The sequence below is a fragment of the Pseudorca crassidens genome, chromosome 5, assembly GCF_039906515.1.
Source record: "Pseudorca crassidens isolate mPseCra1 chromosome 5, mPseCra1.hap1, whole genome shotgun sequence".
Classification (NCBI taxonomy): domain Eukaryota; kingdom Metazoa; phylum Chordata; class Mammalia; order Artiodactyla; family Delphinidae; genus Pseudorca; species Pseudorca crassidens.
The window spans coordinates 111,304,156-111,327,317 of NC_090300.1; the positions used below are offsets into that span (position 1 = coordinate 111,304,156).

The 23,162-nt window shown below is 33.4% G+C and overlaps 1 protein-coding gene across 4 annotated transcripts in view; it reads right to left on the reverse strand.

The window, feature by feature from the left end:
• Positions 1–23,162, reverse strand: part of CADM2 (cell adhesion molecule 2) — a 1,069,757-nt gene that overhangs the window by 563,686 nt on the left and 482,909 nt on the right. The window contains exon 1 of one of the 4 annotated variants that reach the window (XM_067739198.1): positions 15,839–15,928. The exons of the other annotated variants lie outside the window; for them this stretch is intronic. The gene's annotated coding sequence lies outside the window, so the exon portion shown is untranslated. Of the gene's footprint in view, positions 1–15,838; positions 15,929–23,162 lie in introns of those variants that run through there. 4 annotated transcript variants of the gene reach the window in all.

The window sequence follows — 23,162 nt, forward strand, 5'->3', positions numbered from 1 at the left end:
TCTGAATTGCAATTATCCTTCCAAGGTATTTATGGTGAAAAGACCTCAGAAATATTCAATTTTCTATGCTAGATATCAGAAATAAGAGTGGGTCATTTAAACACAGCAGGCTTTTTATTAAGCAGAATACTGAGTGAAAGGAATACTGTGATTAATTAAATTTTCTTTGAGTTAAAAACATTAAAAAAATTTTTTTGACTCTTGAAATAGATTTTTTTCCTCAAATGTCTCTTAGCAGATATATTATAGCTTGTGCAGCCAAACATAGGGGAGCTAGAAATTTGAAGTCAAAGGATTTGAGTTTAAGTCTTGCATCTATGACCTTAGGTATGTACCTTGAATCTAGGACCTTAGGCAAATAGCCTAGTCCATTTGAGTTTAGTTTCTGTATGTGTAACATAGGAATACCAATATTTATTCAAATGATCTTTGTGTGAATTAAATAAGAAAATAAGTAGAAGTACATTATAAAATGCAAAGGATTTTAAGAAGCTAAGGTATTACAAAATTTGCTAGTCAACTCTATTAGATGACTCAGAACTTTTCTAGTATTTTAGAATTATGATTCAAAATAAAAATTTGCATTATACAAAATTTTAGTGATGAATATAAAAAGTATATGGGATTTGTTTGAACATGTACTAACTCTAGGAAGACACAGGGTTATATTTGTACGTATAAATCTACATATTAGCTTGGTTCAATATTACTTGTTTCTTTCCCCAAAATTTAGAATATATCCTCTTTAAAAAAAGATAATTTTTTAGAGGCTCATTAGCTTACAGTTATTTTCTCTCAATTACTAATGCTGATGTATTAATTGATGTTACAGATTACAAAAAGATTTAAATAGTATGCTAAGTTTAATAGGTTCATAAGTCTAACAAATGCATGTTAAAAACTGTAACATCATTACTGTAAATTTACAGAATGAATCTATTATGTTATCATTATCTCAGTCTAAAGAGAACAATGTAATATAAATAAATGAATCCTTTTATTTTAGGAATTTTATTCTCCATTACTCTAATTGCAGAAGAACAAGGTTAATTTTTACATAGCCATTCATAGCAAGACAGAATTTTATTCTACACTGCTGTAAACACAGAAGCCTCAGTCTTCAATTTCAAGTTACAAAAATTATATAGGAAGTAACGTAAGATAAGGTTTATATTCCTCTCTCTTAAAATGTTGTTACTTTTAATTACTCTGAGATGACAATACTAAAACAGAAGTTTTTAAGTTGCTGAACAGATATGACCCTTGAGCAGTGACTGCACAAGATTCTCAAGATAGTACCCATGGAAAGATATAAATAACCATAATATTCTGAATAAATTAAATTTAATAGTGATACATATAAAAAAACATTTTCTTTTTGTTATTAAATTCAGATTCACTGTAATTATTTTTACTGTATCTTTCATGTATGAGCTACAGACACCACCTCAATTTTCCCTCAGTCATACTGAAGAAAAAAAAGAAAAGAAATAATAAAATCATCCACATCATTCTCAAAGGGCTGCATCTAAAATACACCAAATGTATCATTATTATCTGAAATTGTGTGTTAAGAAAAATTGCATTAAATGCTTTTTGATACTAATGCTTCTTCATAAGAGGTATAACAAATTAGGAATAAGGAGATATTAAAAAAAATAAATAAAATAAAATACACCAAATGCTGACTACTAAGTATTTCAAAAGTCCACTCATGGCTACTACATTGTGTCTGAAGATGTTTCAGTATATGAAATATACAATTTTAATATAAAATATTTAATGTAAGTAAAAAATGGTTTTCACCTTGTTTTTATTCCTTGTGGAATAAAAGTACTTGAATTAAAAAACCTAATTTAACTTACATGTGTACTTCTTTTCCTCATCTAACAGTCAATATAAATCTGAACAATGGAGAAACTGAGTGGCTCTCAGGCTTAGTTGATTCAACCTTACTTCACTACTGTGTGTGATTTTTAATGCCTTTAACAGAAGATTCTTCACTATATAAATAGAAAAAAATAGCATTTTAATTACTTTCACATAAATTTCTATAATTGGTTTATTACTGATGTATAAAGCACTCTTAAAAATTTTTATATCAATTAGATTGTGGATAGTATCTTTCTAAAATGGATGCAAATAAAGAGAACAGATGAATTAAAGGGAATGTTAGATCCAGTGCAAAATAGGGTGTGCGATTTGGAGGGGCAAAAGAAGAAAAATTTTATACTAACCAAGGATGGGAATGATGGGGAAATTAGATCTTAGCATCAATGATGGAAGAAAAGAATAAGGTGCCATTTCCAGACAGCTTCAGTTAGGCATTAAATGCCTTGGTTCCCTGATAGAGTCTTCTTATGTTCATTCTCATAGTGCGTGCACAAACACACACACACACACACAGAATAAAGCTTCCTTTGAAAATTTCCAGTCTTGCATCTACTATACAAGGGGGAAAGGACTGTTCAAACATAGCTCTGGCAAACTAGAAAGATCAGAATATTTTTGGAAGCCCAGACTTGGTGATAGCATTGACTACTAACTAATGAGAAATTAAGGTAAGAGTTGTTGGAAATGAAAAAAAAAAAAAAACTGAGGCCAAAAGGTGTGATATTTCAGAAGAGATTTTCAGCCCTACAGGTCTGTAACAGATGATTTCCTATTCTCAAGGGGCATCCATCCATTCAATCAAATAGAAGGGATGCTCCACTATGATTTTTTATTTTTAATTAAAACTACTTGCATTCTATTTTTAAAGAAAAAAACCTTAAGGATTATATTTTGATCTTACATTTCTTTGGATTTGACACATACCATAGAAATTCATGTTTGAGAATGGCATTTGTTAGCTTCTATTCTTTTAGGATTCAGTAAGCTACTGAGATTCAGACATAGTTCTCTCTGCCTACTGAGAATTTTCTACCATAATATAAATTTAAAATACATGCATTCCAAAATACATTACATGGTATCACTATTGTACACGTACATCTGCAGGATAATCAAACCTGTTGGAAATCTTTTTAATAGAACCTATTGGAAAGTATTTGCTGTTCTGCAGTCAGTTGCCAGGACACAGTTTGATATTACAAAATAGAGAATGGGAAACCATAGCTTTTCCTCAATAATAGTTAAATTTTTCCAACTATTTAAAGTAACAGTGGATATAAATTTTAGATTTCATCTAGGTAGGCATTTATGCCTGAACTAGATTAACAATCTTTTCTCCCAAGCTATTATAACACATTTTGAATATGGGAATCCAACATATTTATGTAAATAAGATTATGACAGACTTATAATATGACTTTATGTATTTCCATTATTGGTCAAAGGTGTTTTCATTTCTTATTATTGTTCCCCCCATAATTGCCTATAAAAACACATACTTTTGCAATGTAACTTATATAAACTATAAAAATTAAGATGGCATTCATTTCATAATTCTTACAGATGAAAGAATGTTTTCAAGAAAGTATTTTCTGAAGTACCAGTTTAAAATCTAGATCATTTAAATACTCTGCAATATAAAAAATTATAAATCGTATGTTCGAGCAGCAAATGAGTTTTACTTTAAACGTGCCTAATTTACCTGCTGTGACCCTGACGTCATCATTTTCTACTCTGCCATTCTGTTCTTAACTCAGCAGCAATAAATAAGAGCAAGTTTTGAAGGTCATTATTAACTTTAAGTGTGATCTGTACTGAATGTAAAATACTGTTCCTGATGCTAGCAGAGCCTTTGAATTCTTAAACAGTACATTATGAGATTCTGTATTACCACATACTCATCTTTTTTCCATAAACAACACAGAATTTCCAATGAATTACCCATAGGCACAGAGTTAAACATGCCTCCTGGGGTAAAACCTTTTATTTCTTCTTCTTATAATGACTCTTAGAGAAGGGAAAAAAATGAATCAAAGAGCTTTTTAATTTATAGGTTTTATTTAATGCAATAAATGGTTACTTTTCATGTTAGTAAAATATAATTATGTTGATAAGAGGGTAGTTTATAGGCAGTTAATTTTGATTTTGCTGATGTCAACTTGAATTCTAGGGCCTCAGTGAAATTTACAGATGCCACTGCTACATGTAGTTGCCCAAATAACTGTGGCCTACCACACATGCAGGGTGATGATGTGTTTGATTTATTCCTATGGACATGGTTATTTTTCCAGTTATCAATCACCTGCTGATTTTCTTTAAGGAGTAATTTGAAGCCTATGTCTGAATATGTGCAGTGAAGCAGGAAGTAAAGGAAGTTAACAATGCTTTGGGTCTGGGCCGATTTTCAAACATGAATTTATATAGAGTAGCAAATCCAAAGGTTTATAGAGTCAGAATGTATTTTCTTTAAATGCATTGTAATTTATTCTCAAAATATGAGAATTAAAACAATAGTTTTAATTTTTAAAAGATGTAAACATGTTACATGGGTACCTGATACATCTGATTCCTCTTTATGCTCCTAAACCTCTGATAGTGCTCAACATGTAACAGATTCTCACTGAATATTTATTGGATGTTAAAGCATATTTTATTGTTAATTAGGAGGGCATAAATACACACACTGATTATTAATCCCATTTTTCATTCTGCAGAATATAAATTATAATCTATTAAATTATTCTGGATTGTTATAATGTTTTAAAAAGATGTTACCATTGTTTTTATTCTTTAAATGTTACTATATTGACAAGGATCTGTGAGTATTAAGTCCATACAATCACTGCTATGCTATATTGGTAAATCACATGAAGGACAATGAATGACTACTTCTGCAAAATATAAGTCAAAATACAAAGTCTGTCATATAACTATATGACTATGGGAGATGCGCAACTGTAAGTTAGATTAAATTTGAGTTTTTAAAAATAATTTGATAGAGGATCTATGAGGCCACTAAAGGATTAAGGATAAAGAATGTCAGAGTAATTTATAGTAGTTTCATTTTTAAGATATGAAATTAAACTCATCCTCATGCTGATAAGGTCAGAGATGGTGAGGAGGTAGGGATGTGGTTTATAAAGGTATTGTAGTGAGAAGTAGACTTCTAATTTGAACGCAACAGTGAGGGTTAAAAGGAAAGGTAGCTACTGGTCACATACCAGACCCCCCTACAATAGAAAAAATCTTATCAGCATGAATGTAGCTGATGGTACTTCATAAATATAAATTAAATTCAAAAGATAGGAAAGGCGGTAGAGTTTGATTTGGGAAAAGGGTAGGCTTCTAGGCAAGGGGTGTTGACACTTTCCCTTTATCAAATACCTTCTCTTAAGATTTATATAATTCTAAGAAATATGTATCCTATCCATTAGTTATACATAAAGCCAAAGGCCTTCAGCTTAAGGAAAGGGATATTCCTATGTCAATACTGAGCATAAGCAGCACAAACCCAAGAAAGCTTCAGTGCTAAAGTCAGTGCCTCCTTAGGGGCATTTTGAGATGCACAATAGCATGTAATAACAAATTCAAAGTACCTTGCTCAAACACCTCCAGGAAAGCAGAAGTTTGTAGTCCGGTATCTTTGTTAAAATAAAGTTGTAAGTGCAGAGAGAAAATCCATAACCTATATATACACTGGATTTGCTTCCAAGTTACTCTAGGCCATTGAGGAAGAAACTTGGATATCTTCAGAGCAGACATTTTAATGGAAAAGGGAGGAGAAAAACAGAATACTGAATCGTTTAAAAACAAAAACAGTAGGACCTAACAATAAATAAGTAGATAAATTTAGTAATTCAAATTCTTGGGAAATTACATACCTTAGGGTTTTCTGACATAGAAAATGCCACGAGATAATGGTAACTTCTATTAACAAGTTACAAAAATCAATTCAGGGAGTTTTTTTGTTTGTTTGTTTTTGCGGTACGCAGGCCTCTCACTGTTGTGGCTTCTCCCGTTGCGAAGCACAGGCTCCGGACGCGCAGGCCCAGCGGCCATGGCTCACAGGCCCAGACGCTCCGCGGCATGTGGGATCTTCCCGGACCGGGGCACAAACCTGCGTTCCCTGCATTGGCAGGCAGATTCTTAACCACTGCGCCACCAGGGAAGCCCCCCAGGGAGATTTTTAAAAGTAAAAATTCCATTTGTGTAAAAGTAAGAATACCATTTATTTGAAACAGGATATATTATTCTTTCTTTAAAGTTATTTAACATCAATATATATATCAGAATATGACATTAGAAATGCTCATATATACAGATCTTTCTTGACTTACAATGGGGTTGTATCCTGATAAACCCATTGTAAGCTGAAAATGTTGTAAGTAGAAAATGCATTTAATACATCTAACCTCTTGAAAATCACAGCTTAGCCTAGCTTACCTTAAACGTACTCAGAACACTGACATTAGCCTACAGTTGGGCAAAATCATTTAACACAAAGTCTACTTTATAATTAAGTGTTGACGACCTCATGTAATTTATTGACTACTATATTGAAAGTGAAAAACAGAATGGTTATGTGTATTGGCTATCTACCCTTGTGATCACATGGCTGACTTGGATCTATGGCTCACTGCTGCTGCTCAACATCAAGAGAGAGAATTGTACCGCAGTATCACTAGTCCAAGAAAAGATCAAAACTCAAAGTATGGTCTGCACTAAAAGTGTATCACTGTTATATACTTGAAAGATTTTAGGTTGAAACATCGTAAGTTGGGCACCATCTGTATACAATTTTTTTATATATACAGTACATATATCTGACTATATGCCCATAAAATATATAGGTATATAGTTGAGCATATTAGTATTACACATAGAATTAGAAATGCTTTGTAATGTGTCTATGTCTGATGCACTTAAAATGTCATATAAAATTCAGTTAATTCTCAAAATATGCAACACAGTGATGTACCATATGATCAACATGTGGTTCTTGATATTTTATATACGTATACACACATACACATGTGTATCTACATACGTGTACATACATATACATATGCAAAATTACATTAGACATAATTATTTCTACACTACTTTATAAATTATATAAAATTAAATTTCACAAATTCAAAAACTACAATATTTTAAAACTTACTATGTGACTAATGGGTAGAGATTTTCTGTTTATGGTGATGAAAAAGCTGTGGAAATAGTGATGATGGTTGTACAATATTATGAATGCAATTAATGCCACTGAATTGTACACTTCAAATGGTTAAAATGGCAAACTTTTGTTATATATATTGTACCAAATTTGAAAAAAACATAAACATGACTTAAAAAACATACTATGCTATATCATGTTCCAGCCAAATCATGTTTAAGGCAATACAGAAAGGGAAATTTTATAAGTGCTTGTTAGTCAAGACCGAATATATCTGTGGAAGGAACTTAAATGTCCATTGACAGAGGAATGGATAAAGAAGATGTGGTACATATATACAATGGAATATTACTCAGCCATAAAAAGAATAACGCCATTTGCAGCAATATGGATGGACCTAGACATTATCACACTAATTGAAGTAAGTCAGAAAGAGAAAGACAAATATTATATGATATCACTTATATGTGGGATCTAAAACAAATGATATAAATGAACTTACTCACAAAACAGAAACAGACTCACAGACATAGAAAACAAACTTATGGTTACCAAAGGGGAAAGGTGTGGGGGAGTATACATTAGGAGTTTGGGATTATCATATACACACTACTATATATAAAATAAACAACAAGGACCTACTGTACAACACAGGGAATGCTACTCAATATTCTGTAATAAATTATACGGGAAAAGAATCTGAAAAATAATGGATATAAGTATATGTATAACTGAATCACTTTGCTGTACACCTGAAACTAACACAACATTGTAAATCAACTATACTCCGATATAAAATAAAAACTGAAGTAAAAAAAAAGATTGAATATGTGTTTAGATTCTAACAAAAAGGTCAAGGAAATAATTTAATAATTATTTATAATTTCCTTAAATATTTATGGATCCATAAAATACTTTAAAAGGCTTGTTAGAACATACATAACAGAAGTTGTCTCAATATATCTTTAATATTATTTTCAAATAAAAATTCACTTTAAATATCAAATGTAAAAGTTAAATATTTCTACTTTCATTACTGTTTTACTCAAAATATGTATTGTTCCTATATTAAAAAGATATAGAATATAAGGATTGGAAATGTACTCTCTAGTTTATAATGCCCCTTATATCATAATAATCTCATGAGTATTAACCTAAAATGGGACCATTTCTTTCATTATGAACCATCAATAAAAATGCACTAAATTCTCTTTTTGAAAAATATCAAACTAAACACTACACACAACATGTTTAAACTCATCTGTGTATGAACACCTCACAGCTGTAGGCGGCCTTACTCCAGTCACATGTCCAGCATGGCTATTTGCTTTTCAAACATAAAATTACTCATCACAGTCAAGGGTAGAAAGTCAAGGAGATTGCTAGGTAGAACAAGGCCTTAAAAATCAACTTAAGAGAAACTAAGAAATAGCTTTAATTCTTCCACTATTTTTGGAAGTCACCAACACATTCCCCAGACTATTATGGAATATTCAGACCCCCAGAAATATGACTGTAACCAAAATAAATCCAAAGTGTTTCATTAAACATAGAATTTGGAACTTTTAACTAGTTGGCTTCCATTTCTTTGTGTCTGGGAGAGAGGCAGTGTTATGGTACCTCTTCATACTAGTGATACCACAGAGAATTCCTCACACCTACAGAAAAGCTGCAAACTCAATAAATCAGCATAGGATATATTAAATGCACAATAAGAATAAAAGAAATATTTTGAATTTCAGTAAACATTTACAAAAATGTAGTCTTTTTTTCTCTAACATGTATTCAAGTAAGTCAAATCGTCTTGTACACTTTCCCCTTTTACATTTGTAACACATGAAACTGCCCAGTAGTAAAGGAGAACAACGTACATTGTCCCATTGATGTTTATTGTTTTGCATTTTCAATTCTTTCTGATTTCTTTTGAAGTACAACTTTTTCCCCAACTCACAAAGAACACTAACAACATCAATAGAGTGTTCATCAGGGTATTTATATTTTAAGAGTAGAAAAGAAAAAACTAAAGTTCTTTTGAATAAACAGTTGAAAGAAGAAAGTTCTACTTTGTTACCTTTTTTTTTTTAACATTTTTGTTGGAGTATAATTGCTTTACAATGTTGTGTTAGTTACTGCTGTATAACAAAGTGAATCAGCTATATGTATACATATATCCCCATATCACCTCCCTCTTGCATCTCCCTCCCACCCTACCTATCCCACCCCTCTAGGTGGATGAAAAGCACCGAGCTGATCTCCCTGTGTGATACAGCTGCTTCCCACTAGCTATCTATTTTACATTTGGTAGTGTATATATGTCAATGCTACTCCCTCACTTCGTCCCAGCTTACCCTTACCCGCTCCGTGGCATGTGGGATCTTCCCGGACCGGGGCACGAACCCGTGTCCCCTGCATCGGCAGGCGGACTCTCAACCACTGTGCCACCAGCGAAGCCCCAGGCCTTAGATCTTAAGATGAAAGCTGAATCAAATTCAGACTCCAATTGTGCTGAGTGAGAAAACATACAAAGCTTGTGTTTTATGAGACAAAAATGTATTCTTGGGCTTCCCTGGTGGCGCAGTGGTTGAGAATCTGCCTGTTAATGCAGGGGACACGGGTTCGAACCCTGGTCTGGGAGGATCCCACATGCTGCAGAGCAGCTGGGCCCATGAGCCACAACTACTGAGCCTGCGCGTCTGGAGCCTGTGCGCCGCAAGAAGAGAGGCCGCGATAGTGAGAGGCCCACGCACCGCGATGAAGAGTGGCCCCCACTTGCCACAACTAGAGAAAGCCCTCGCACAGAAATGAAGACCCAACACAGCAAAAAATAAATAAATTAATAAACTCCTACCCCCAACATCTTCTAAAAAAAAAATAAAATAAAGTACTCTTACCAAAACTAAAGAAGAACATTATTGATGTAAATATTTTGAGAAAAAATAAAATAAAACAAGAGATATGAGAGAATTTTGCTTTTAAATAAAATATTGTGTTCACCTATCTTAAAAACTTGCTATTTTATACCTTGCTCATCCTATATCTAAGCATATGCAACAAATAGCCTATAGAAAATTGCCTATGTCATTATCTTTCTCTCAAAAGACAAAATGCCTTGGTCATGAGATTCTGCACAGGAAGTAGTATACATTATATTATATGGATAGGAGTTTACAGCTCAGTCTACTCAAAGACTGTTATATCCAGAAATAGAAAGAACAAACCCTGTATAATACTTACTTATTGGATGAATGGGTAAAAATAATTTGATTGAATTTTCTTTTTGATAGAATGAAAGTTGGAAATACCCAGTGGTATAGACAGTGACCCAAATGACAATATCTGCTTATATTAATCTTTGCAGTTTGGTCACCTGTACTATCAAAGTAGTAAAATTACTTTTAGCTTAAAGCCATGAACTCACATTAGGAACATCTTTGAATGCTCTACTCCCTATGGAGGGTTTTAAAATTAGCATAAAATATATAAATGTTCTCTAAAATTATGTCCCCTACAAACCAAAAAGTTACATAATAAACCAAAAATAGCAAGACTCCAAATCAAATAACTAGACAACTTAATCTTTGTTTACATTCTAAATTTAGCTGGACTTCAATCAGAAGTTTGGGAATTTGAAGTAAAATAAAATAAATCACTTTTTCTCAAAGTTTAGGAGTCAAGGTTGACAGTAAAAGTACACTTTAGTAAGTTACTGCCTAATACAGTGCCACTTAACTAGGTAATTAGGACAGATCTACTGTAGAGAGAGCTGACAAGTCTGTACCTTAGAGTGAATAAGTTAGAAACTCAGCATTTTGGATAAACGACATCAGAAATCAATCCATGGCAAAAGCAGTGATGGGGATACACTGAGGTATCATGAAACTACAGAGGCTTGTAGAGCTGACAAATCTAGATCTGAATCCCTGGTCTAGTACTATCTTGCTATGTGATCTTAGGGAAGTTACTTTTTTGAGTCTATTATTTCTCTCATCTGTAAAATCAGAAAGAGTGAATATCACCTTTGAAAGAGTGTTGTCAAGAATTATGTAATACAATTATATGGAGCAGTTAATACAGGGTGGCATATCATAGCAGCTTAGTTCTCCTGCATCACTCCACTTTTGTGAAACTTCTGATGCTTGTCTTTAGATGGGAGGTTCCCCAACAAATAGCTATCTTTTTCACTGTGCAATGGCTTAAATACTTCATACTTTATATATGCGATCCAGGGAGTAATAAATGCTTATAAAAAAACATGGCATAAGGCTGGGCACATTGGAAGTGTTTAATAGCTTAAACAACAACAATACACTATTTCCTACTGCCGATTTCCCTTTGGCCATGTCCAGTGAGTGGCTCCTGCTTACTCCGTCTCCTGCTTCCCCTCTACCCTGCTTCTCTAGCTTTACAATTCATCAGATTTCAATGTAATCTCAAGACATTAGGAAAATGAAAGAGCTTCATTTCAATAAAACATTATAGGGCTCATACCTTATTAAACTTGTTTCTGCGATAATTAAATTCCCTAGGTTGCTTCCTACCCTAGGAAATGGATAAGTTCCCTTTTTTAACTTTCTGGTCAATTCTTCCAACCAATCATGAAGATGAAATGAAGTACCAAACCCCCCTGTCACTTAATCCAACAAAACTTCTTTATCACTTAAAAGCATCTTGTTCAATCACTATATTACCACATTCATATTTTCAGAGACATTATAAATATAATGACTCAGAGTTAAAAATAAAATCATTAACAAGGGCTCAATTTTTTTATTTAAGGTAAGCCAAAAGTGTTTCATGTTGCTTAACACATCACTGTTGTTGCTGTTGTTGAAAAATCACAATTTTCAACATCATTACAAATATTCCACATTTAGTCAATAGAGTTCCAAACAGAGAACTTTATATTAATGATTTTGCCTTTAGACTGCTACATATTATGATGTGGAAAAGACTTATCAAATGCACGAAAAGAGTTTTATAAATAACTAATATATAAAAGGTCTCCACAGCCAGGAAATGATTCTAAACTAATCATACTATCTAGAGCTTTCATTTCAAATTGTCATATAGTTAAAGAAGATATTTAAGCCTTATTAGAAAACCCATATTGGGTTTTAATAATTTAATATTTCAAAATAGCTCTTATTTTGAATTATGATGACTTGTTAATAGTTTCATAACTATGTTTTTAAAATAAATAAAACCTTAAAATAGCTAAGGATTTTAATACTAACATCCACTGGAGTGATTTATGGGGATATAGCCAGAAGGAGCTGCTGTTAAATTACTCAGGGGTCAGATTATCCGACCTGCTCATTGTATACATAGTCCAGGGTTCTTTCATCATCCTTGTAGAAGGTAATAGGAAAGTCCAGTACAATACCTAGGTAACCCAGAAAAGATCATTCAAAGAATTGTTAGAGAAGGATACATGCTTCAGAAAAGTTGACCTAAACCACTCTTTCTCATTCTATTGCTTTATCATAACACTTAACACTATACAACATCATCTTGTTCCTTCGTTTTTTGTCTTGTCTCCTTTAAATATAAGCTCCATGAGAACACAGAAAAAAATAATAATACATACATGGGAAGAGGGTCTAACCTACTCTTCCACAATCTATAAAAGGTGCTATATATATTCTAAACTACCTTTAGTTACAGTTCATAGTATTTAGTTCTACTTCTAAGAAATTTAACCCATCATTTTTTTTATATTAATCGTCTCTTGCTTAAATCTGTCCCTTCCTTGGATATATAAGGATGTTGACAAGCCAGGTGTTGCAGTAAAGGGCTATTAGTAGAGAATTTTCTATAAATAACAAATACTGGTATGTAAAGAAAGGATGAGACCAGTTAACCAATGGAACGTGAACTTTTAATGTTTTTTAGCCATTAAGAGAAAAGAAACATGATTTTTTGACAGTGTGGTATTCTTGCCTCTTAAAGTTTGAAAAACATATACTAATGGTTATGCCTTCAGGCAAAAGTCTTAACTAATCAAGCTGCTAATCTGCTATCCAATGTAACATGCTGTAAACCATGTGAGCTGAAAATAGAATGTCATTAAAGAGGTTTTCTATATGGTCATGTTAAATTCCAAAATAGAGAGGAAATAATTATGTGTCAGAAACATTGTAACTGCCCCTGCCAGTGGATGGGTGGGGGTGTGTGTCTAAAATCTTTGCTATTACAGAAGTATATCCAAACTCTTAAGGTTTTAGGCATGCTCACAGATATAGGTAGGTAGGTAGGTAGGTAGGTAGACAGACATACAAAACTAGCACAGTGTATTTTTTAAGGATACAGAGTTTCAAAGTAGATTCTGCTCCTTCTGTGGCTCTAAATTATTTTGCAAGCCAAGCACTAAGAATAATAGTCTATTCTGTGTATGGCATTGATTATTAAAAATGACGGAATAGATTTTAACAGGTAGAGTAGTTTGCAAAATCTGCTTTTTCTCTGCTGTCTTTGTACTGTGCACTGGCAAGTCCTTGACCTTGGTCTGCAATAGATAATGTGTATGTGACATGAAAAGTCTTAAAGGAAAGAGTGAACAAGAAACAAAACAGAAGCTGAGTTTACTCATCTATCCTCTTCAATTTGACATTTCTACACTCTCTCTTGCAACCCTCCTATATTCCTTTTAAACAGTATTACTTTTTAAGTGGAGAAATATTTTCTTCAGTGTGCATACTATTAAAAAATGGAGTAAGTACTTTAGCATATACAGATAGCTTAATACTGGAAAATGTTTACATGTAATTGTAAAGCTAGAATAACTGCTACTTGTCTCTTGTCTACTTGTCTCTTCCCCATTTTATAAAAATTTATGAAGAAGCTCTCTCTTTATAACAGTTCTCAAAACTTTGTATGTCAACATACTGATACAACTTTACCCAATAGATGCAATTTATTTTTCAGTATGTCAGGTCTGCTAAGGCAAATATCTTTTTGGAAAATAAAAAGATATCTCAATAGATGGGTGAATCATCTGAGGTAGTGTATAATTAGATTGAAATACAGACAACCTGCAGACAATTTTCCTTCAGTGATTCATTATTTTGTCTTATTTAGATGATAGGCAGGAACTCGATTTTCTGTTATTTTTTTTCTTTGTAAGTACCTTGTGTGCAATTAATAGAGCAGACATTCCAATCTGAATATTTTGAATATTTCTAGCTCTGCAAAATAATAAATTATTTCAATTGATTTTAATTAGTCATGAAATAATAATAATAATATATTTAGAAAATTAAAACAACTAAAAACAGTGTGTGGTTCTTAAAATTTCTTTCATAGATGTAACTTTCCATTAATTTTAGAAGTTAAATCTTTTTAATCTGAGCACTTTAAATGATTAAATAAGCACATTATTTTGCTTCCAAAATATTCATAAATAATTAGGTAGGTCTGTCTTTATAGATTGATATAGTCCTTAGAATTCAATGCATTATTACATAAAATCCATAGTAGTTTAGCAAAATCTTACACCTATTCTAGACACATAAGGAATGATTACATTCTACATTACATCTACATATAGAATGATTACATTCTATAACCAAATCAGATAAATGTACCTTTTATGTGGGTCCTCAATACAAAGAAGCAGAAGAGAAAAGGTGAGTCTTTTTTTCAATTTCTTCCCATTACAATGATTATTTATAATTCAGGATTATTGCAGGAAATGATTGCTCAATATAAAATTTAGCATGACACAATACGCCAATTGATAAAGTCACGGAGCTGAATAGATTACAGGCCAGGTCCACACTAGCCAGAAGCAGAGCAATGCCCAGGCACATATCTGTTTCTTCCTGTTGCAATTAGATAACTGAGGCAAACCTCAACTGGAAAGGTCTGAATGCCTGAGTTCTCTACTTTCTATATGTTCCCTACTTACTTTGCCAATATTAAAATCATCTAAAAATAATCTGAACATCTGTCTAACCCTTATACTGCCAAATGAACAGCTGAAAAACAAATTTGCAGGAGAGGAAAAATTCCCTATGCTTTTAACCAGAACCTCACTGGTCTTTTCTTTGTTATTCTTCCCAAGAAGATTTATTTTCTCAATATTAAGGTAGATTGGAGAGTTGAGTAGGTGTGTGCCAGTCATGTGTTACTGTCATGTCGTCTGGCACTACACCTGTGAAATCTTTCCTTGAGCTCCAAGGATGGTGAGTCTGCAGTTTAGGAAGATTATCAACACGTGGCCAGGAAGCAGGGTAACATTTACTGTTGTGGCACATGCCGACTAAATCGTTTTTATGATAGGAATAATTTATAACATATATAGAGTCCTATAATTTGCCAGGACTGAGTCAAAAGCTTTACACAGACCGACTCATTAACTCTGCAAAACAGCCCTCTAAGTGGATATCATCTCACACACACCCACACAAACTCACATTTTAAAATGTGCTAGTCTGTCACTATTATATAAATTATAATATAAATCCTGATATTTCTACTTTGAAGGTCCATGTTTGAAACTTGAAATACGAAGTAAATACTTGAAATATTCATAGGAGTATTTTAATCATCCAATGAAGTAACGTGATGGTTAACCATACAGGTCACCTTGGCTGGGCCACAGGGCCCAGCGCCCAGATATTTGGTCAAACATTATTCTGCATGATTCTGTAAGGTGTTTTTTGAATGAGATTAACATTTAAATTGGTGGACTTTGAGTAAAACAGATTATTCTCAATAATGCGGAAGGCCCTCATAAAAAACAATTGAAGCCTTAAAAGAACAAAGACTGACCTCCTCTGAGCAAGACGAACTTCTGCCAGCAGACAGCTTTTGGACTCGAAACGCAGCTCTTCCCTGGGTCTCCAGTCCCCGCAGCCGGCCAAGCTGAATTTGGATTTACCAAGACTCCGCAATCCCACTGCCTTTTTTTAAAATAAATCTCTCTCCTCTCCTCTCCTCACCTCCCGTCTTCTCTCTCTACTTTTCTCCTGTTTCCGCCTACCCTCGTCCTTCTACAGCGCGATCTCACGAGATCTCGGGAGTTGCACGGGGCGGCGGGGAGTCCTGGGATGAGAAACACCTGGTGCCCCAGCTGCCACCAATCCCAGACTCACCGGGTAAGGATTCTGTCTCTTGTCAAGCAAACCCTAATCCTCATCAATACCTTGCCCCCAACCCAACCCCCTCTCTCTCTCTCTATATATATATATACGTCCTGTTGCTTATGTTTTACTGGAGAATTCTGACTAATACGGGTAAAGAAGATATAATAATACCTTTGAATATTTCGTGTCATCACTTAAGAAATTTTAATTACTTTCATTAGTAAAAACTCACTTGATCTTTGCAACAATACTTAAGGAATGCAAGGAAGGGATTATATTTAATAATATTGTATAAATAAGAGAACCGTAGCTGAGAGAGGTTAGATAAAACGCCTGAGAGACACAGTTTCGAGGCATTGCTGGATCTGAACTCAAGTTTAGTGACTGCTTGATAATAGTCTTTCATTCTTGGCCTCCATAAACCGTTAATCTATTATACCTAGTCGTTGTTGGTCCTCCGCCACTTTTCGGTTTCCAGTTCTTTAACAGAAATGGAAACTCAGAAGCAGGCTCCATTCAACATAATTTCGATGACTCTTACTTGGCAAATAAAAGAGTATGGAGGGCAGAGATAGAAATAAGTGATGTGTCATACTTTTATTTACTCTTTCCTCCCTGGATTGAAAAGAAAAAGAAAAAAAAAAACTTCATACAATAAAGTTAAAGCTTATTATTAAACTTGACTTTAACAAAAATTATCAGTGAAATTTGAATGGGTATGCACAAAAAGTATGAAAACTAATACCATCTCCTCTCCACTAACTTCCCTCTCTCCTTATTTTATATTGTGGGAACAACCCTGACAAAGTGAATTGTAAAACGAGGTTAAATTTTGAAATAGAAATTGCTTCCTCCACATTTAATTGAAATTATATAGGAATTCTAACTCCAAGGAATGTCAGCCTTGCTTATGTGTCCTAAAAGGAGCAAAGAAAATAAAATATATTTCTCCATATCTTAAACTCTTCGACTGCTCCTACAGTCTATAAGCAAGATGATTCAAAGCCTAATGCAAAGGAAAGATAAGGGCATGTGTGAGGCATTGGCTCTCAAATACCTCAATCATCAGGGCCTCATGTTAGCCCCTGGTTAGGGTAAGTGGTTACCTGAAAAAGATACAATAGTCTGTATCTATATTTTTGAGCAATATTCACCCTCTAAGGAGCTGGAAAATTTGGCAGAATATCAGCAGAGTTTTTTATGAAACAACTTTAAATCTCTCATTAAATATCCTCAATTAATTTTTTTTTTTTTTTTTTTTTTTTTTTTTTTTTGTGGTACGCGGGCCTCTCACTGTTGTGGCCTCTCCCGTTGCGGAGCACAGGCTCCGGACGCGCAGGCTCAGCGGCCATGGCTCACGGGCCCAGCCGCTCTGCGGCATGTGGGATCTTCCCGGACCGGGGCACGAACCCGTGTCCCCTGCATCGGCAGGCGGACTCTCAACCACTGCGCCACCAGGGAATCCCCTCAATTATTTTTAAATACTGTTTCGAAAATTATTCTCTAGGCTTTGGGGTCAAAATGCTTGATTGGACACATTTCCTTTTTACTTCCTCCTCAAGCCCTATGAGAAAGGTAAATAATGTTCTAAAAAGGCATAAATATTCAAATTAAGGGAACTAGAAGAGAGAAGAGAGGGAAGAGGAGGAGGAATATTTGTAAGCTGGAAAACAGAGGAACAAATGGTATATTGCTTATCAGATCCTTGGAAGAAACAGAATCCTAAACTGGTAACTGGTACAGTTGAGAACCAAATTGATTTACAGAGCAAAATGTTCCCAAAGCTTGGGCTTTGGAGGAATCCTCACCATTACAAATGCAAGTGGGAGTGAAAGAGTTTAACATCTGTTCAGGACACCAACAAATGCCCCCTCCCATTCTACCCATGTAAAAACTGGTGGTTTATTCTCTGGAAAAGGTGAACAAGAGAGTCTCTGAATTGAGAGAGAGTCTAGGACAGAGTAGAATACTGCAAATACATCCATGTCATAGATGCTGAAACTGAATTTTGACCTCAAAGATTTAACTATCCGTCCTAGGTGGTGTCCTTTCCTTTTTATATTTTTTGTTAGATTGTGGGGAGAAGACCCAATGCTATGAAAAATACATCAGGAAAGCAAACTAAAGGAACCCAATAGTTAGCTCTATTCGCCTAGAAACAATACTCTAAGTGCCTACCATTTGCAAGGCACTGTTCCAAGAACTTAATCTATATTAATGCATTTCCTCAACCCACCCCAATGAGGCACAGATTATTATTTTTATCCTTCAGATGAAAAACCTGGGGCAAAGAGATGTTACAGAGTTTGTCCAAGAGGTAGAGGCTGATATTTCTATCCAGGAAGTTTGGATCCACAGTCTTTACACTTAAAAATTACCCTTTACTGCCTGGTAGAAGACAATATGCCAAAATTGAACCAGAGAAAAAAACTGAGAAACAGAAAGACTGTGAACTGCCCCCAGGAGTTACCATCAACAGACTTAAAGATCTAGAACTATCTCCAGAAGGTAACTAACTACAAGTTAAAATTGTTCATCAAAAAATATTTTGGTCATTATTTGAAAAAAATTCTGTTGGTGAAAAACTGCTCATTTGTACTCCTTTTTCATGTAAAATCTTGTCAAACAGTATTATTTTAGCCACTTTAAAATATATGGAGATACTGACCGCAACATGTTTAATTTTTCCAAAGTATTTTCCATACTATTTTCATCATGGTATATATTGATATGTTTTATTCACAAACATTATGTTAATATGCTAATTCCCACGACATGATCTACCTTTCATTATCTTTGCCATCACTAGAAGCCCATCCAAATCACAGAAAGGGGGACTTAAAAACAACCCTCTCCGATGCATAAAGTGATGAAAAAAAATCAGAGGTGTTAATTAGCGTGCTGGGAACATATCAGCTTTCCTTTCCGATTCAATTAAATTTTTATGTCTTAAACTTACTTCTCATAGCATCAATATTTTTCCTACCTTGGTTCTGTGTAATAGTAATAACTTTGAGTGTTACATTTGAATGTTACATGTTATATTAACTAGAATAATTTCTCCACAGTGATAAAACTATCTGGAAATATGACCTGTTTCTTGAGTCCTATAGTTGTTTAGATAGCATCAAGTCATATTTACCTTGGTCAGTTATATCTCTGAATTCTGAAATCATAAATTTTGATTCTGAAATCAGTACTTCTTATAAAGTATCATAATTTAAAGTGTTGGTAATGGGATAATTATAAAAGTGGATCAGTTTCTCAGTTTTCTAAGGTATATTTTCAAATTTTATTTGCATGCAATAGTAACAAAATTATTTGCATAAGATCAAATATACTCTTAAGATTCTAAAATCAGTTTAAAGTCCAACACAAAAGTGCTTCACCACCTCATTTCACAGGTTGAATAATAAAGTTGCCATTCTTTGCCAACCATGGTTCAAGACTTTTTCTAGTTATACCCAACATTTCAGGATTGAGGATTAAAAATTTAGTAAACCTGATTAACTGAAGGTCAGTTGTCACTTGCTTTTAAAATATGAACATGTTTCCTTGATACTGTACATGGGGAAATTTCCAAAGCGTGGAGCTATTTTGAGTAGCTTCCAGAAACATCTCTTTGTAACAACTTCTTAACTGTGATTTCCTAATCACTATGCAGAAGGTTTCACTGCCTAATTAAAGGACTGGTGCAGTGATGAAGATAAAGAATACAGAGCAGGGCTGCAAGCTAATCTACAAGCAAAACACAGGAGCTACTTGTCAACAGTAAGGGCATATTTTATCGACAGCTATGTCCAATAAGAATGAGTTAAGTGGTAAATATTTAATATTAATGCATTTCTGCCATGATTGTTACCTCCTTCATTATCTCTCAATGTGCTCAGTAAACTAATTAATAGTCATTTATTGAAATTGCATTTTAAATGGCAGAATTTTTGAAGAATAATATTCATTTTCAACGGAAATGTAACCCTCATTGTAGTAACCAACAATATATAAATCCAATGAAATAAATCCAATGAAATATATAAATTCAATGAAATAAACAATATATAAATCCAATGAAATAATAGTTTATTGGTAAAATTCTGTTTTTAATATATGAAATACAATATTAATTACACACATATGATAGAGAGACAGTATTGAAATAATTGCCATCGCTGTTGTGTAAGAAACTAACAGCTCAATATGTAAATAAAAATTCAGCAGTAATTTACAAAGGCAATACACATATTGTGATAGAATAGAAGGGCCCAAACTTTAAAGCTAGATACTCTACCAGTTGTTAGCTCAATAGAATTATCAAGTTATCTATATCTCTCTGAAACTTAATTTCCCATCTTTTAAAAAAGTAGGGAGTAGTAATATTATCTATCTACCATGTGGGGTTTTTGTAAGCCTAAATAAGAGGTATGTAAAACACATGGGGCATACTAGGCTTTTAATAAATGTTTGTTTTCCCCAAAATAGATAACATGATACCAGCTCCAAACTATGCAAACCGAAAGAAAAAAATAATGAACATTTTAAACATAATCACTGAAGTTTATTATCTCAAATCTTTAATATTTAGATTTATTATTTCAAAAAGTGTATAATGCATTTTCTAGCATAACCCAGGTTCTGTAAATATCAGTGGCAATGGCATAATAAATTAGATCTACGAACAGAGTAGAATTGTATATATTTACATCCATGTCCATATTTCTATATCTATCTATATAGATTTCTGTATCTACATCTATATTTCTGTATATTCTGTCTCAAGGATATCTCTGTGTGTATAAAAATCTAAATTTTATACATTTCCTCCAGGGCAAGTGAGAAGAGTTAAGAAAAGTATTTTGTGTAATTTAAAAAGAAAATGTTTTAGCAAGCAATTAAATGAACAAAAGACAAATAATTGAGAAATGAAAAATATACAGTAAATACTAAGTTAAAAAGAATTTTTGAGTAGTAGTGGAATACTGTGGTGTAAAAATATATTACTAAAAAGAAATCATTCCATTAAACTATGTCACCAGAAATAAGAAAAGTCTGGATTACTTTAAAATACTTCAAGCTTCTGCCATCAAGTTCTATACAGTCTGTAAAGAATCCTCTTATGCTTGCCTTGAGATTGAAGGCTAAGTTTGAATTTGGATTTTCTTAGAACCCTAAAGTAGAGAAAATGTATAAAGAATAAAATGACCTTGTGTATTAGGATTAGGAGATTTTTCTTTTGTGTACAAAGTAATATTAATCTTTAAAATACAGATATTACAAAGATATTTTAAACCAAAAAAAAATTTATATTTCTAATGCCAGTTAGTTCTATTTCGTCTCAGTCAGAGACAAACTTTCTCAGTAAAAGCATAAAGACACCAAAAACTTAACCAGGAAAGAAAATGGGGGTAGATTATCCTTAAATCGACTATGGTAATTTTCATATTCCTTTGTTTACCAAAAGATTAATAATACTCTTAGGGAAATGTAACTTTAAAAAATTCAAACACCCTGATGATTTGAGTAGGTTGATACCTCATGTTCTGCCTTTTATTTTGGGTTTTTGGCACAGATTGCTTGGGGTTCACCTAATTTTGGTTTTCCATCTCTCCTTAGCAATGTATTTGTAACAGGGCAGATGGCTGCCAGCTTCCCTCAAAGTTCAGTGTAATTAAGTTTTTGCTAATAGAATTAAGCAGAAGTAAAGTGTATCATTTCTGAGCCTGAGACTTTACACTTTGATCTTGTTTTCTTCCAAGCTTTTTTCCACTTTGTGGAAAATGGACCAGTGGATTCACCACTGGGACCATGTGGAGAAGTCAGCATTCTTAATATGGCAGATGGACAAGACTGATGAAATCTGCATCCCTGAGTGATGATATGAAACTGAGCCCCCCAACAGTGTGGAACGTTTCCTCACATTAAGGGTATTGCATGAGAGAGACATAAAAAAATCTATCTTATTTAAATCACGGTATTTCAAATGTCTTTTAGAGCAGCTTTAGCCCTAAGCTCTGCCCTAAGTGATACAGGTAACCACTGAATATCATATCAATTAAAAACACCATGAGTAAAATGAAAACTCTGAAGCATACCACTGTGGAATTCTCAGTATTCTAAAGTTATTTATAATCTATCACAAAAAAAGGATATCATTTCAAAGTAATTGGGTATGACATGTTAAACACTGGACTTTTTCAAGGGCTAAGAATACGCCGTGTAATTTTGAGAGATAAGTGAAGGAGCTGGAAATGAAGAAATCTTCTTTTATGTCCTTTATTTCTGACTTTCTTGGTTTTCACACCAAAAGTTTTCCTGCCTGTGGCCACTGCAGTCATCTCTTCATCTGAAATCTAATAACACATTCATGAAATCATGAATGTGTTATGAGATTACAAATAACCTTGGAAAATTTTTTTTTACTATCTACGATTGCTAAAAGTTTTCCCTTACAATCTCTCTGAAAACTCATCAGTCTTTGAACATTTCCAGAAGAAAGATTACCAATTCATTTTTTTTTCTGTTTTAAACTAGTAAACTCTCATAAACCCTTTTTTAAATTCAGCTCTAGTAAAACTCCATGTAATTCCTTCCTCTATTCCTCTTTTGTTTCCCTTTTCTGTTGAATCACAAAGTCCACTTATATTTCAGCATACAGATTTAAGTATTTTTAAGTTTTGAAATTATCCCAACATCCTTCTTTTTTACCTTTATTCCTAGGGCATAATTATTTTAGACCAAGTGGTTCTTGCTTGCTAACTCCTCGTATTAATTTCTGCATCACCACCTCATGATGTACATATTTTTTGCATTGTTATTTGATTGTGTGAAAATACAAACATATTTTTATATCCATAAAAACTTGGTGAGTTCTTTGAAGGCAGTATTAAATAATGATATGCCTCATTTTTCTAAGATTCTGAAATCTAAACCTATGAAATACTTCCATTTTATCCAGGGTGTAATTCAAATAGGCAGTTTGAATATAAAGAGACATTATTAAATCCAACTAAATC